Source organism: Hypanus sabinus, chromosome 5, assembly GCF_030144855.1.
Source record: "Hypanus sabinus isolate sHypSab1 chromosome 5, sHypSab1.hap1, whole genome shotgun sequence".
In the NCBI taxonomy this organism is placed as follows: Eukaryota; Metazoa; Chordata; class Chondrichthyes; order Myliobatiformes; family Dasyatidae; genus Hypanus; species Hypanus sabinus.
This window is the reverse complement of record NC_082710.1, coordinates 171,471,389-171,486,018: the sequence shown is the minus strand read 5'-3', so window position 1 is coordinate 171,486,018 and position 14,630 is coordinate 171,471,389.

The following is a 14,630-nucleotide window of genomic DNA, read 5'->3' as shown; positions in this document are numbered from 1 at the left end:
AGACATCCGGTCCCGGGTCTCTAAGATTTCCGCTTGCAGAGTAAACTACTGCACTCCTTTCTGCTGCTGCGTAAAGGAGCCGCACTGGGTCTGGAAGGTTAAATCACTTTTTGAAGTACATTGTTTAATGCACCTTTTGCTGCAGCTAATACAACTCCCAGTCTATTATGACTGGATATTCTTGGAGAATCAATCTTCAGCCTCGACATAGAAGCTGTTGAACAATAGAGTCACAGAGTTATACAGCATATTAAGGGGCAAAAGTTTAGGGGTAACATGAGGGAGAAGTTCTTTACTCAGAAAGTGGTAGCTGTGTGGAAGGAGCTTCCAGTAGAAGTGGTAGAGGCAGGTTCGATTTTGTCATTTAAAGAAGAATTGGATAGATATGCGAAAAAAATTTAGCCAGAGGGTGGTGAATCTATGGAATTTGTTGCCACGGGCAGCAGTGGAGGCCAAGTCATGGGTGTATTTAAGGCAGAGATTGATAGGTATCTGAGTAGTCAGGGCATCAAAGGTTACGGTGAGAAGGCGGGGTCGTGGGACTAAAGGGGAGGTTGGGTCAGCTCATGATGAAATGGTGGAGCAGACTTGATGGGCTGAATAGCCGACTTCTGCTCCTTTGTCTTATGGTATATGGACAGGAAAGGAATGGAAGGTTATGGGCTGAGTGCAGGTAGAAGAGACTAGGTGAGAGTAAGCGTTCGGCATGGACTAGAAGGGCTGAGATGGCCTGTTTCTGTGCTGTAATTGTTATGTAAACAAGATCTTCAGCCCAGTACGGTAGCATACCGTTTAGCACAACGATTTACAATATGCTTGACCTGAGTTCAATTCCCACCGCTGCCTGTAAGACGTTTGTACGTTCTCCCGTGACTGCATGGGTTTCCGCTGGGTGCTCTGGTTCCTCCCACAGTCTCAGAAGCTGGAACAATAAGCAAATCGCTGGGGAAATCTGCAGATGCTGGAATTCCGAGCAACACACACAAAATGCTGGAGGATCTCAGCAGGCCAGGCAACATCTATGGAAAAGAGTACAGTCAAGGTTTCGGGCTGAAACCCCTCAGCAGGACTGGAGAAAAAAACCTGAGGAGCAGGTTTGAAAGGGGGGGAGAGAAACACAAGGCAACAGGGTGAAACTTGGAGCGGGAGGGATGAAGCAAAGAGCTAGGAAGTTGATTGGTGAAAGAGACAGAAGGACATGGAAGAAAGAAGAAATGGGGGTGGGGGAGGAGCAACAGAGGGAGCCGATGGGCAGGCAAGGAGATAACATGAGAGAGGGACAAGGGGATGTGAACTGGTGAAGGGGTGAGGGGGCGAGGCATTACTGGAAGTTTGCAAAATCGATGTTCATGCCATCAAGTTGGAGGCTTCCCAAATGGAATATCAGGCATTGCCCAGCCTAAGTGTGGCCTTATCCTGACAGTGGAGGAGGCCATGGATGGACATATCAGAATGGGAATGGGAAGTGGAATAAAAATGGGTGGCCACTGGGAGATCATGCCCCTTGTCATGGATGGATCATAGGTGCTCAGTGAAGTGATCTCCCAATCTACGTTGGGTCACAAGAGGCCACACTGAGAGCACTGAATACAGTATATGACCACATCAGGTTCAGAGGTGAAGTGTCACCTTATCTGGAAGGACTGCTGGGGCCCTGAATGATAGAGAGGGAGGAGATGTATGGGCAGGTGTATCACTTGTGTCGCTTGCAAGGACAAGTGCCAGCAGGAAGATCAGTGGGGAGTCAATCCTTGTGGAAAGCAGAAAGTGGGAGGGGGGAGGGAAAGATGTGTTTGGTGGTTGAGGGTGGTAGAAGCTTCGAGGAATTATGTGCTGGATGCAGAGACTGGTGGGGTGGTAGGTAAAGACAGGAGGATTCTTATCCTTAGTAGCATGGTGGGAGGTTGGGGTAAGAGCAGACGTGCGTGAATTGGAAGGGATGCAGTTGAGGGCAGCATTGATGGTGGAGGAAGGGAAGCCCCTTTCTTTGAAGAAGGAGGACATCTCCTTCGTTCTAGAATGACAACCCTCATCCTGAGAGCAGATGCGGTAGAGATGGAGAAATTGAGAGAAAGGGACGGTGTTTTTAACAAGTAGCAGGGTGGGACGAGGTATAGTCCAGGTAGCTGTGAGAGTCCGTTAGTTTATAACAGACATCGGTGGATATGCTGTCTCCAAAGACAGAGACAGTGAGATTGAGAAAGGAAAGGGAAGTGTTGGAAATGGACCAGATGAACTTGAGTGCAGGGTGGAAGTTCAAGGCAAAGTTGAAGAAGTTGATGAGTTCCACATGGGTGCAGTAAGCGTAACCAATGCAGTCATCGATGTAGCGCAGGAGATGTGTGGGATGGTCACTAGTGTAGGCTTGGAACATAGACTGTTCCATGTAGCCAACAGGCAGGCAAAGCTGGGACCCATGTGAGTGCCCATGGCTACCCCCTTTGTCTGAAGGAAGTGGGAGGACCCAAAGGAGAAATTATTTAGAATGAGGACAAGTTCCACTAGGCAGAGGAGAATGGTGGTGGAGGGGAAATAGTTGGGTCTTTTTCTCTCTGGTCCTGCCGAAGGGTTTCAGCCCGAAAGGTCAGCTGTCCCTCCAGTATTTTGTGTGTGTTGCTCGAGAAATCCAATGGCCAAGCAGTACCTGTGGAGGGTCGGGGAGGGATGGTTGATGTTTTGGGTCTAATGCTTGCAACACAGCATTCCTGATTTAGGGTTTCGACCTTTCGGTACACCTGGCCTTTATATCACAGGGTGTTGAGGGAAGGAGTTGTGACATAACATTGAAGTTGTGTGAGATGCTGGCGAGGTTTTATTTGGAGTATTGTGTGGGTGTTGTGGTCAGTCTGGAGGGTTGTCAGAGGTTACAGTGTGACATCAATAGGATGCAGAACTGGCTGAGAAGTGGCGGATGGAGTTCAACGCAGATAAGTGTGAAGTGGTTCATCTTGGTGGGGCCAAGTTGAACATAGAATATAATATTAACAGTAATCCTCTTGGCAGTGTGGATCTTGGGGTCCATGTCCACTGGACACACAGTGCTGCGCAGGTTGACAGTGTTGTTAAGAAGGTGTATGGTATGTTGGCATTCAACAACTGTGGGATAGAGTTCAAGAGCTGTGAGGTAATGTTACAGCTATGTAAGACCTTAGTTAGACCCCACTACTCTGTTCGGTTCTGGTCAACTCACTGCAGGAAGGATGTGGATACCATAGAAAGGGTGCAGAGGAGATTTACAAGGATGTTGCCTGGATTGGAAAGCATATCTTATGAGAATAGGTTCAGGGTGAAACTGAAATATTTAAAGGGAACCTTTACAAAGGTGGTGGTGTGAGTGTGGAATGAATTGCCAACGGAAGCAGCGGATGTGTGTTCAGTTGTAATACTTACTGTAGAGGCCGAAGGCCCTATTTCTGTACTGCAATGCTCTTATGACACTGACTTCAAGGGACACTGCTGTTTGTCCAGCAGATTGCTTGTTTCCCACCCTAAACCAGGGGTTCCCAACCATGGGCCCCTACGGTTAACTGAGGTGCAGACCCCAGTTTGGGAACCCCTGTCCTAAACCTTTCCTATCCGTGTATCTGGTGTGCAGGAGAATGAGGAGAAAATTAATAAAGACGTACGGGAAAGATACTAGCGAGGATAGAAGGTTGGCTGCAGGCAAGAGGTAAAGAGTGGGAAGGAAGAGAGCCTTTTCTGATCAGCAGCTGGTGACTAGTGGTGCTCCACCGGGGCCAGTGTTGGGACTGATTCTTTTCACAATATCTGTCAATGATTTGGGTGATGGAATTCAGAGTCAGGCTTAATATCACTGGCATACGTCATGAGATTTGTTGTCTTCATGGAGAAGAAAATGTGAATTACAACAAGTATATAAAATACTTAAATTAAATAAATAGTGCAAAAATAGAAATAAAAAAAGTAGTGAGGTAGTGTTCAGGAGTTCCAAATCCATTCACAAATCGGATGGCAGAGGAGAAGATGTTCCTGAATCATTGACCGTGTGCCTTCAGGCTTCTGTACCTGCTTCCTGATGGTAAGTATGAGGAGAAGGCATGACCTCGTGATGGGGGCCCTTCATGATGGCTTAATTGATCGCTGTGTGGCCAAGTTTGTGGATGATATGATGGAAGGGTATTTGGTTGCCACCCACTTCAACTCTGCTTCACATTCCCATTCGGATATGTCCATACATGGCCTCCTCTACTGCCATGATGAGGCCAAACTCAGCTTGGAGGAGCAACACCTCATACACCGTCTGGGTAGTCTCTAGCCCCATGGTATGAACATTGAATTCTCCAACTTCCGGTAATTCCTTCCCTCTCCCTTCCACCATCCCACTTTCACTCTGCCTCCTCTTTTAGCTGCCTATCACCTCTCTCATAATTCTGCCTTCTTCTACTACCCATAGTGCTTTCCCCTTACATTCCTTCTTCACCTCTCCTGCCTATCCCTCTCTGCTTCCCCTTCCCCACCCCTTGATCTTTCCTCTGATTGGTTTTTCACCTGGCAACTTCCACCCTCCCCATACCTTCTTTATAGAGCCACTGCCCCCTTCTTCTTCAGTCCTGACGAAAAGTCTCAGTCCGAAATGTTGACTGCTCATTTCAACGGATGCTGTCCAACCTGCTGAGTTCATCCAGCTTGTTTGTACTTGTTGGTTTGACCACAGCATCTGCAGTGTACTTTGTGTTTGCTTTGAGGAAGCAGGGAGTCTGCAGGACTTAGACAGATTGGGTTAATAGGCAAGGAAGTGGCAGATGGAATATAGTGCAGGGAAGTGTATGGTCATGCACTTTGGAAGAAGGAATAAAGGTGTAGATTATTTTCTAAACAATCAGAATCAGAATTAGAATCAGAATCAGACTTTAATCGCCAAGTACCTGTACACATACAAGGAATTTACTTCCGGTAGATGTTGTCTCTCTGCTCATAACAGATGATAAATATAAATGAAAATATAAATTATACATACAAGTAGTGCAATCCAAGTAATAGTTAGCCGACAGTTAACCGGCAGTTAACTGTTCAGCAAAGTGACCGCAGTAGGGAAAAAACTTCTCCAGTGCCTATTAGTCTTAGTCTGGAGGGATCTGAAGCGCCTACCAGACGGAAGCAGTTCAAACAGTCCGTGCGCAGGATGAGGAGAAAATTCAAAAATCAGAGATGCAAAGGGACTTGGGATCCTCATGCAGAAATCCCTAAAGGTTAACTTGCAGATTGAGTCTGTGGTGAGGAAGGCAAATGCAACGTCAGCATTCATTTCTAGAGGACTAGAATGTAAGAGCAAGGATGTGAGGCTGATGCCTTATAAGGCTATGGTCAGACTACACTTTGGAGTACTGTATTGTGAGCAATGTTGGGCTCCTTATCTAAAAAAGGACATGATTTAATTGGAGAGGATTCAAAGGAGATTCAGGCAAATGATTCTGGGAATGAAAGAGTTAATGTATGAGAAACATTTGATGGTTCTGGGCCAGTACTAACTGGAGTTCAGAAGAAAGGGTGATCTCATTGAATGGTGAAAGACCAAGATAGAGTGGATATGGAGAGAATGTTTCCTATAGTGGGGGAGTCTGGGGCCAGAGGGCACAGCCTCAGAACAGTGGGATTTCCATTTAGAACAGAGATGAGAAGGAATTTCTTTAGCCAGAGGGTGGTGAATCTGTGGAATGCATTGCCACAGATGGCTGTAGAAGCCAAGTCATTGGGTATATTTCAGGCAGACGTCAATAGGTTCTTGATTAGTCGGGGTGTCAAAGGTTACAGGGAGAAGCCAAGAGAATGGGGTTTAGAGGGGTAATAAATCAGTCATGATGGAATGGTGGAGCAAACTTGATGGGCTGAATGGCCTAATTCTGCTTCAATGGGAAGCAGAATTATATTGTCTTATATATTATATTGTTACCCTATAAGCCAGCTGATCAGTTGTCAGGTTATAAATCATAGTCATATAGCACAAAAGAGGCCCTTCAGCCCATCAAGTCTACACTGACCATCAATACCCACTATACTAAAGATGAGAGAGGACTGGAGGAGTTGGTCAGGTCACACTTAGGATCATGGGTTCAAGACACAGCGATCCCATCCTGTGCAGGAACAATTACCTCTGTATTCGTTTCCTAGTGTCTCTCTCTCTCTCTCTCTCTCCCCCCACCCTCTGTCACTCTCCATCTCCTCTGCCTCTCTCTCCTGCTCCCTCTCCAACCCTCTCTCTTCCTCTCCATCCCTCTCTCTTCCTGTCCCTTGCTCCCTCCTCCTCCCTGCCTCCCTTTACCATTCTCTATCCCTCCATCTGTCTCTCTCCCCCTCTCTCTCCCTAGCCCTCTCTCGCTCTCCTTCTCCCTCCTCCTCCCTCTCCATCTCACACTCACTTTTTGTCCATTCTCTCTCCCACTGCCTCTCTCTCCCATTACCCCTCCCTCTGTCTCTCTCCCTCTCCCTCCCCTTCTCTCTCCCACTCCCACTCTCTCTCCCCCTCTTCCTCTCCCTCCTCCTTCCCCTCCATCTTCCTCTCACTCCTTCTCTTATTCACACTCTTTCCACCCCTCTCTCCCTCTACTCCTCTTTCCCATTCTCTATCCCTCTCCTTTTCTCTCCCCATCTGTCCCACTACCCCTCCTCCTCCCCTTCTTCCCCCTCTCTCTCCCACTCCCTCACCCTTTCTCTCCCTCATTCTCCCATTTCTTCACCTTCTGTCACACTCTCTCCATTCCTCTGCCACTCTCTCTCACACTTCAGCTCTCCCTCCTTCTGCCTCATTCTCCCATTCTCCCTTCACCCCTCCCCTTCACCCTCCGCCACTCTCTGTCTCTCCTCTACCTCTCCCTCTCTCACTGTTTCCCTCTCAATCCCTCTCCCTCATTCTTTCTGTCCCCTTCACCCTCCACCACTTTCTCTGTCCCCCTACTTCTCCCTCTCAATCCTCCCACTCTATTCTTCCCCCTCTTTCTTCTTCTCCCCTCCCTCCCATTCCCTCTCCCTCTATCCATCTCCTTCCCTCTCTCCATCTCCACCTCACTCTCTCCCCATTCCTTCTCACTCTCCCTCCCGCTCGCCATTTCTCTCCTCTCATTCTCTCTCCCCACCTCTCTCTCTCTCTACCTCTCACTCTGCGCCTCTCCCTTTCTCTCCCTCTCCCCCTTCCATTCTCTCCCTTCCCTCTCTCTCCCCAATTCTTCTCCCTCTCACTAGGTCCTTTCCATCTCCCACCCTCTACGTCTCTCTCCCATTCTCTCCCATTTCCCTCCCATCTCCCCTCTTGATCCAAGCCTTTTCCTCCCTTTCTCTTGCTTTCCTCTCCCTTCACCACTCTACTTTCCTCCTTATCTTTCCCCCCTTTCCTTTTCTCTCTCAGCCTCCTGCTCCCATCCCCATCTCTCTGTTTCCTTCTCTCCCATCCCCTCTGCCTCTCTCTCCCTCTCACCTGCCCTCTCTCTCTGCTCCCCTCACAATTTCCCTTTCTCCCACTCCCTCTCTCCCACCCTCTCTCTCTTTCCCTCTCCTCCCTTTCTCTCGCTCTCCCTTTCCCTCTCCCTCTCTGTCACACTCACTCCCCTTCCCGTCCTCTGTTGTCTTCTATCTCCCTCTCTCTCTTCCTTTCTCTCTCCTTTTCTCTCTTCCTCCCTCTCCCTCCCTCTCCTTTTCTCTGTATCTGTGTCTCTTCCACCCTCTCCTGCTCTCTCTCTCTTTCCCTCACCCCCTCTCCTTTACTCCCACTCTCTCTCCCTCACTCTCCCTCTCTCCCTTCCCCATCTGTCTCTCTTCCCCCCCGCCATGTCCTCCCCTCTCCCTGGCTCTCCCTCCCACTCTCTTCATCTCACTTGCTCCCCCTCTCTCCCCCCTCCTTCACATTCAGATTTCCTCATTGTCTAGGGTGCTCACGCGAATCTCAGTGAGTAAACAGTGCCCACTGTAGTAATAAATATAACAATAACCGTTGACGCCATCAGCGAACCTGCAGTTCGAGGCCTGCACCGGACCCTCACCCAGGGTCCCCTGTCTTCATCATTGGCGTGACCTGTGTTCTCTCCCGAAGGTCAGTCAGAAGTCTGGAAGTCAAGGCCCGACGTCCAGAGCCCCAAGTCTCCAAATCTAAATTTACTGGAAGCTGGAAGATGGTTGGTCCTGGGGCTGAATAGATGGGAGAGAGAGCTGAAGATGGTTCATCCCGGGGTTGGAGGATGGAGTATGCGCATGTACAGGTGGGTGGGAGAGCTGAATATAGTCTGTCCTGTGGTTTGGAAGGCAGTGTAGGTGGGTGGGAGAGCTGAAGATGGTCCACCCTGGGACTGGAGGATAATGTTCATGCATGTATCGGTGGGTGGGAGAGCTGAATGTAGTCTGTCCTGTGGTTGGAAGACAGTCTAGCTGGGTGTGAGAGCCAAAGATGTCCATTCTGGGGTTGGAGGATAGAGTATGTGAGTGTATAGATGGGTGGGAGGGATGACCTGGACTAGTTTTGCTTGTGTTGTTTCCTCACTTGTGTTCTGTGTTGTTCTGCCTGGCACTGGAATGTGTGGGCTGCCCCCAACCCATCCCTGGGTTTGTTGGTTAACACAATCGGCACATTTCACTGTACGCTTTCGATGTCATCATCATTGTTATATGCCATATCATTTGTTGTGGGCGATCATGATCTTTGACCATGATTGTTCTTGACAAATCTTCCTACATGAATGGTTTGCCAATGCCTTCTACTGGCCAAGAAGGGTGATACCAGCTATTATCAATACTCTTCAGAGACTGTCTGCCTGGCGTCAGTGGTCGCGTAACCGGCTGCTCATACGACCGTCCACCACTTGCTCCCATGGCCTCAAGTGACCCTGATCATGGGAGGGGGAGGAGGGAGCTAAGCAGATGCTACACTCTGTCCAAGAGTGACCTGTAGGCTAGCGGAGCGAGGGAGCACCTTGCACCTCCTTTGGTCGAAAGGTTTTGGTGTTCATGTGATAAACGAGTCTAAATCTGAATGTGAATAGATACAAAGCAGTGGAGTGGTTGTAGTGCAGAGCAGAATGCTAAAGTGACAATAACAGTTTAGTTACCACACCGGGTGGTGTATAGATATCCAACCAGCAGCACACACCATCGCAGCGGCCTGTCTGGGTCCAAACAAAGTGTAATTGTTCATACTGGAAGACACTGCTGGATATGAAGAACGTCAAGTACTGCAGGTCTGCCCCATCTGCGAGTTGCTCGATAGCGACGGAGCTGGACTGGATGCGTACAGTGTTGTCACCCAAACTTGCTGCGTTCCGTTGTTGTGCAGCTGCAGTGTGCGGTCCGAAAAAGCGGTGCAAATGTTTGTCTTGTACGGTTTTTTTGTGTGATCACAAGACTCTTTTGGGCATTGGCAATGTAGAATTCTGCAAGTCAGGTTCACTGGCTCATTGGTGCGACTGGCGGTGGGGTAGCCGCGTTACCTGGATTGTTGTGTGGATCAGGCCCTCGTGCCGCGGTGTCGTCTGTTACAGTAACTGTCGTCGTCATCAGAGGAGAGGCCAAGGCTGTGTGGGAAGGAGCAGAGGCCTCTGGGCATGCTGGGATCCTCACAGAGTTGAGGGGCTGGTCCCTCCTGTGGGTGCTGTTCTTCAGTATTCGCTCAGTGGGAGACAACCTAGACCAGGATAACATCCCATGCACCACCAATCTATAGGTCATTCCACTCAAAGACATGGTGATGCACCATCAAAAACTCTTGGAGACAGGAGGTGAATGATAGGCTTTTATTAGCAGGAGAAGTGACCACAACCTCTTGGAGACTGAGGGAGAAGCAGTGCCTCCAATTGCCATTATACAGGGGTCTGTGGGAGGAGCCACAGGAGCAGTCAGCAGGTATACAGACAGGTATACATGGTTTACCACACGTGGACTATATAATTTTTTTGTGATTATATGTATTTTTGCTATCATAAGTCTATGTACTACGTGCTGTGGGCTACTGGTACTGCGTTTTGCACCTTGGCCTCCAAGGTACACTGTTTAGTTTGGCTATATTGATGTATGGTTGAATGACAATTAAACTTGAACTTGAGAGGAGGCATGACTCACAGTGGACCAGAAGCAAGAAAAATACCCAGAGCTACAGGTAGCTAGCTTAGAGTGTTACTTGGTGAGGTGACGCCTGGCCCACATTGCTCACCGGAGAGAGTCATAGTTACTCCAACTAGTGATAGCTACTCCCGCCAGTCAAAGTTACTCCTGACAATCATTGTCCCTGCCAGTCATCGTGACACAAATAGTGCCCATCCTTCATAGTTACTCCTGCTGCCAGAATTGAGGGTTTGAGAATGTGGCAGCACCATTGGGAAGGGGATGTGAAGGAGATGGTCGATTCAGAAGTCTGACAGCAGTGGGGAAGAAGCTGTTCTTGAGTCAGGATGTCAGGACTTTCAAGCTCCTGTATCTTCTCCCAGTCCGAGGGAAGCCATGCCCACTCCAGAGGCCAGGATCACTGGAGCTGTGGGGCAACAGCTCTACCAGCTTCCTACCCCCTTTGCCGCCCAACCACTTCTCAGTTTGCCACACCCTCTTCCCTCTCCCTGCTCGCTTTCCAGCGAGGAAATGGGAACAGCTCTGCCATTGACTGAGATCATGGTTTACTTCATCTGAGCCTCAGGTACCTTGTACCTCTCTCTCTCTCTCTCTCTCTCACTCACTCACACACACACACACACACACACACACACAGACACACACACACACACACACACACACAGACACACACACACACTCACACACACACACACACACACACACACACACACACACACACTCACACACACACACACACAGACACACACACACACACACACACACACACTCGATCTTTGCCATTTCATTTCATCACTCAGCCTATGCCTCACTGTGGGAGGTCCAAGATCTCCAGAGATTCGCCACTTTCTGGGAACAGAAATTCTTCCTCAGATGCACCTTGAGTTGACCACAGAATAATCAGTAAGCATTTAAGTTTGTAGAAAGATTTATAGATTTCTGTGGTTGCGCCAGGCAATACATCAGCAATAAATTACTTCTGAAGTGGTTCATAATACAAATCTTGTTACCTTTTTAAATAAAAGAAAAATGAGGGGTGTGGAGAACGCTTTAGAAATAGATTCCTACTGGTCTTTGAAGCAGACATCCAATGATTCAATGTTGATTTCACACTCAGGGTTACTTGAACTTGTCCCTCCATGTTTAACACACTTTCTGCGGTTAGTAGAAGAAATAAATGGGTGTTTTTTAAGGTATGCTAACAGCAAACACTGTTTTCTCTCTTTAATCATGCCAAAGCTCTCTATAGAAAGTAAAGTCATAGTGTCGCAGAAATAGCCCCTTTGGCCCATTGCTTTTATGCTGTCCATCATGCTGTTCTATACTAACTGTACTTTCTGCATTAAATGCACATTCCATGTTCATTCGAGTCCCTGTCCCCGCTTCCTCTTAAACATTCTTACTGTTCCTGCCTCCACCATCTCCTTGGGCAGCTCGTTCCAGACACCGACTACCCAATGAGTCAAATTTACCCCTCTAATCTCATTTCTGATCTCCAGTTATTACCCTCCAACCATCAGGCTCCTGAAACAGTGTAGGTAACTTCACTGACCTCAACTCTGAACTGATTCCACAACCCATGGGCTCACTTTCAGTGACCCTACAAGTCATGTCCTCAGTTTATCATTATTTGTTTGTTTGTTTGCTTGTTGTATTCGCACAGATTGTCTTCTTTTGCACATCGGCTGTTGTCATGTTTGTGTGAAGATTTTGATCGACTCTATATTATTTCTTTGTTCTATTGTGAATGCCTGCAAGAAAATAAATCATAGAGTTGTATATGGTTACATATAGATATTTTGATAATTGACTTTGAACTTTAAACTTTAACCTTCTTCCCTCTCACCTAAAGCTCATGCCCTGTAGTTTTAGACAATATTATTGTATGATACTTGCTATCTACTCTCTGACTTTCATAACTTTATATACTTCTATCATTTCACCTCTCAGCCTCCTTCACTCTGGGGAAAAAAGTCCCAGGCTAACCAATCTCCCCTTAAAACCAATTCCTCCAATCCAGGCAACTGCGTCTCTCTGTCTTCATCCCATCTGTCCTGCAACGAGGCGACCAGAACTGCACTCACACTTTCAAGTGCATCCTGACACCTCGGTGCCTCGGCCAATGAGGGCAAGAATGCCAGGGCCATCTTCACCACACTGTCTATCTGAGCCACCTCTTTCAGGAAATCTGACACTCCATCAGACCATAAAGCATAGCAGCCGAATTAGCCTATTCCATCATGGCTGATTTAATTTTCCTCAACCCCATTCTCTTGCCTTCTCCCCATAACCTTTGACCCTTACAAATTAAGAACCTATCAATCTCCACTTTAAGCACACCTAATGACATGGCCTCCTCTTTCATCACACAACTTTATATGTCTTCTTGGCAAAGATCCTTCCAGGAATGAGGTCTTTGGAGCTTTTGTTGGTATTTCTGTAGCTCTGTTTTTTTATGGGATGGGGTTGCTTGCACCATGCCCCCCACCTTCCTAGCTGGCTTGAGACCACCCTTGGTGCTGTTAAATGGAGGGAAGTTGTAACCAGAATTTAGAGAATCTCGTGCCCATAAGGACAGGTTGGAGATTTGGATAATGAGGTGCTGTTTCTCTAATCTGGGTCTAGCCTCTACTTAGCAGTAAAGGAGTCCATGAACAGGAATGTCCATGTGAGAATAGGAAGAGGAGTAAAAAAGGCTGGCCCTGGCGGATCCTGCAGAAGTGTTATTGTGTCAGGCTTCAGAGTTCATGATGACTCAGGACGTTCTTCCTACCTGCTTAATCTTACGGTCATCTGTTGCCATAATTTTAACTGATGAAAGAGATGATTGTGGACTTCACAAGGACACAGATTGATCACTCTCCATTGCTTATCAATGTCTCTGCAGCGCAGAGAGTGAAGAGCACAAAGTTCCTTGGTGTGCACATAACAGATGATCTAACCCGGACCCACAGCACTTCCTCACCAGGCAGGAAGACACAGCAGCATCTACACTTTCTGAGGAGTTTGAAACTTCCACAGCTCCCCAACTTAACAACTTTCTTCAGTAGTATCATCGAGAATGTCCTGTCTGGCTGAATCATTGTGTGGAATGAAAGCTGTAAGGGATTGGACTGCAAAACCCTGCAGAGGATAGTAAAAACTGAGAGGATTATCAGGGTCTCCCTCCCTCTATTTGTGATATTTACTGTGAGTGTTGCAGACAAAGGGCCCAAAGCATTGGTGAGGACACCTCCCACCCATCCCACAGAGTCTTTGATTCACTACTGGAAGGAGGCACAGAAGCATCAGGACTCAGACTGCCAGACTGGGTAACAGCTTCTTCCCTCAGGCTGTGACTAATGAGTACCTGCCACTATCAAGGTTTCATCATTAGAATAGCGAGCTACTCACTGTTTACCTGTGATGCTCTTTAACACATGTGTTTTGAATAATATTTTACTAACTTATTTATAGTGTATATTATTTTCTTTTATGTGCTGTGTGTGATATATGTTGTGTGCATGCACTGAGGTCCAGACAAATGTTGGTTTGTTTGGATATATATAAATATATAAAAAAAAAATATATATATATATATATATATATATATACACACACAGTCAGATGACAATAAACTTGAAATTGAACTTATCCATTCATTCAATTGAAAAAAAATCTCTCTACCCACCAAATGATGAGGAAGTATCAAGTGTGTGGGCTACTTTTAACATTAAGCTGCCGGTATAACCAAGGACCCCACGCACTCAAGACATTGAGTCCTGACAAAGGGTCTCGGCCCGAAACACCGACAGGGCTTCTCCCTATAGATGCAGCCTGGCCTGCTGCATTCCACCAGCATTTTGTGTGTGTCACCCAAGACATTCTCTCATTTTCCCTCTTCCATCAGACAGAAGATACAAAATAGCCTGGAAAGCATATACCAGCTGGCTCAAAGAAAACTTCTACCATGCTAAATGGTCTCCTGGTATGAGAAATTTGTCTCCTGACCACGTGTTATAAACTTGCCCCTTATCTTTTATCTGTGTTGCACTTTTTCTGTACTGCACTGTTATTGTTTTACCTTTTTCTCCCTTGATGCACTGTTAAATGATCTGATTTGTATGCATCTCAGCTTTTCTAGCTGTTTCTCAGCACAGTGACAATGATAAAACAATAAATTTTAAATCCTGATGAAGGGTCTCAGCCCAGAATGTCAATTGTTTATTTCTCTCCATTGATGCTGCCTAACCTGCTGAGTTCCTACAGCATCCTGTATGCGTTGAACTGAACTTTAGGGACTGTCTGCAGTGTTTGTATTTTCATGATTTGGGAACATGATTGACCTGGCCGATTTGCACTCCTACCCTCCCAGCAATAGGGGGCGAGGCCGAGGCTGACCGTCACCTAACCAAGGCTCTCACACAGCGGGATCATCTCGCTTACATCCGCGAATCATTGGCGTTCATTCTCCCCGCCCACTCTCACCATCTCCTCCTCCTCCCAACCAGCCTAATTTATGATAAAAGTATGCCGACGTCGTTCGCATATATAATACACGCCGACGGCATTCAAGTGAGCGGGTTCTGTAA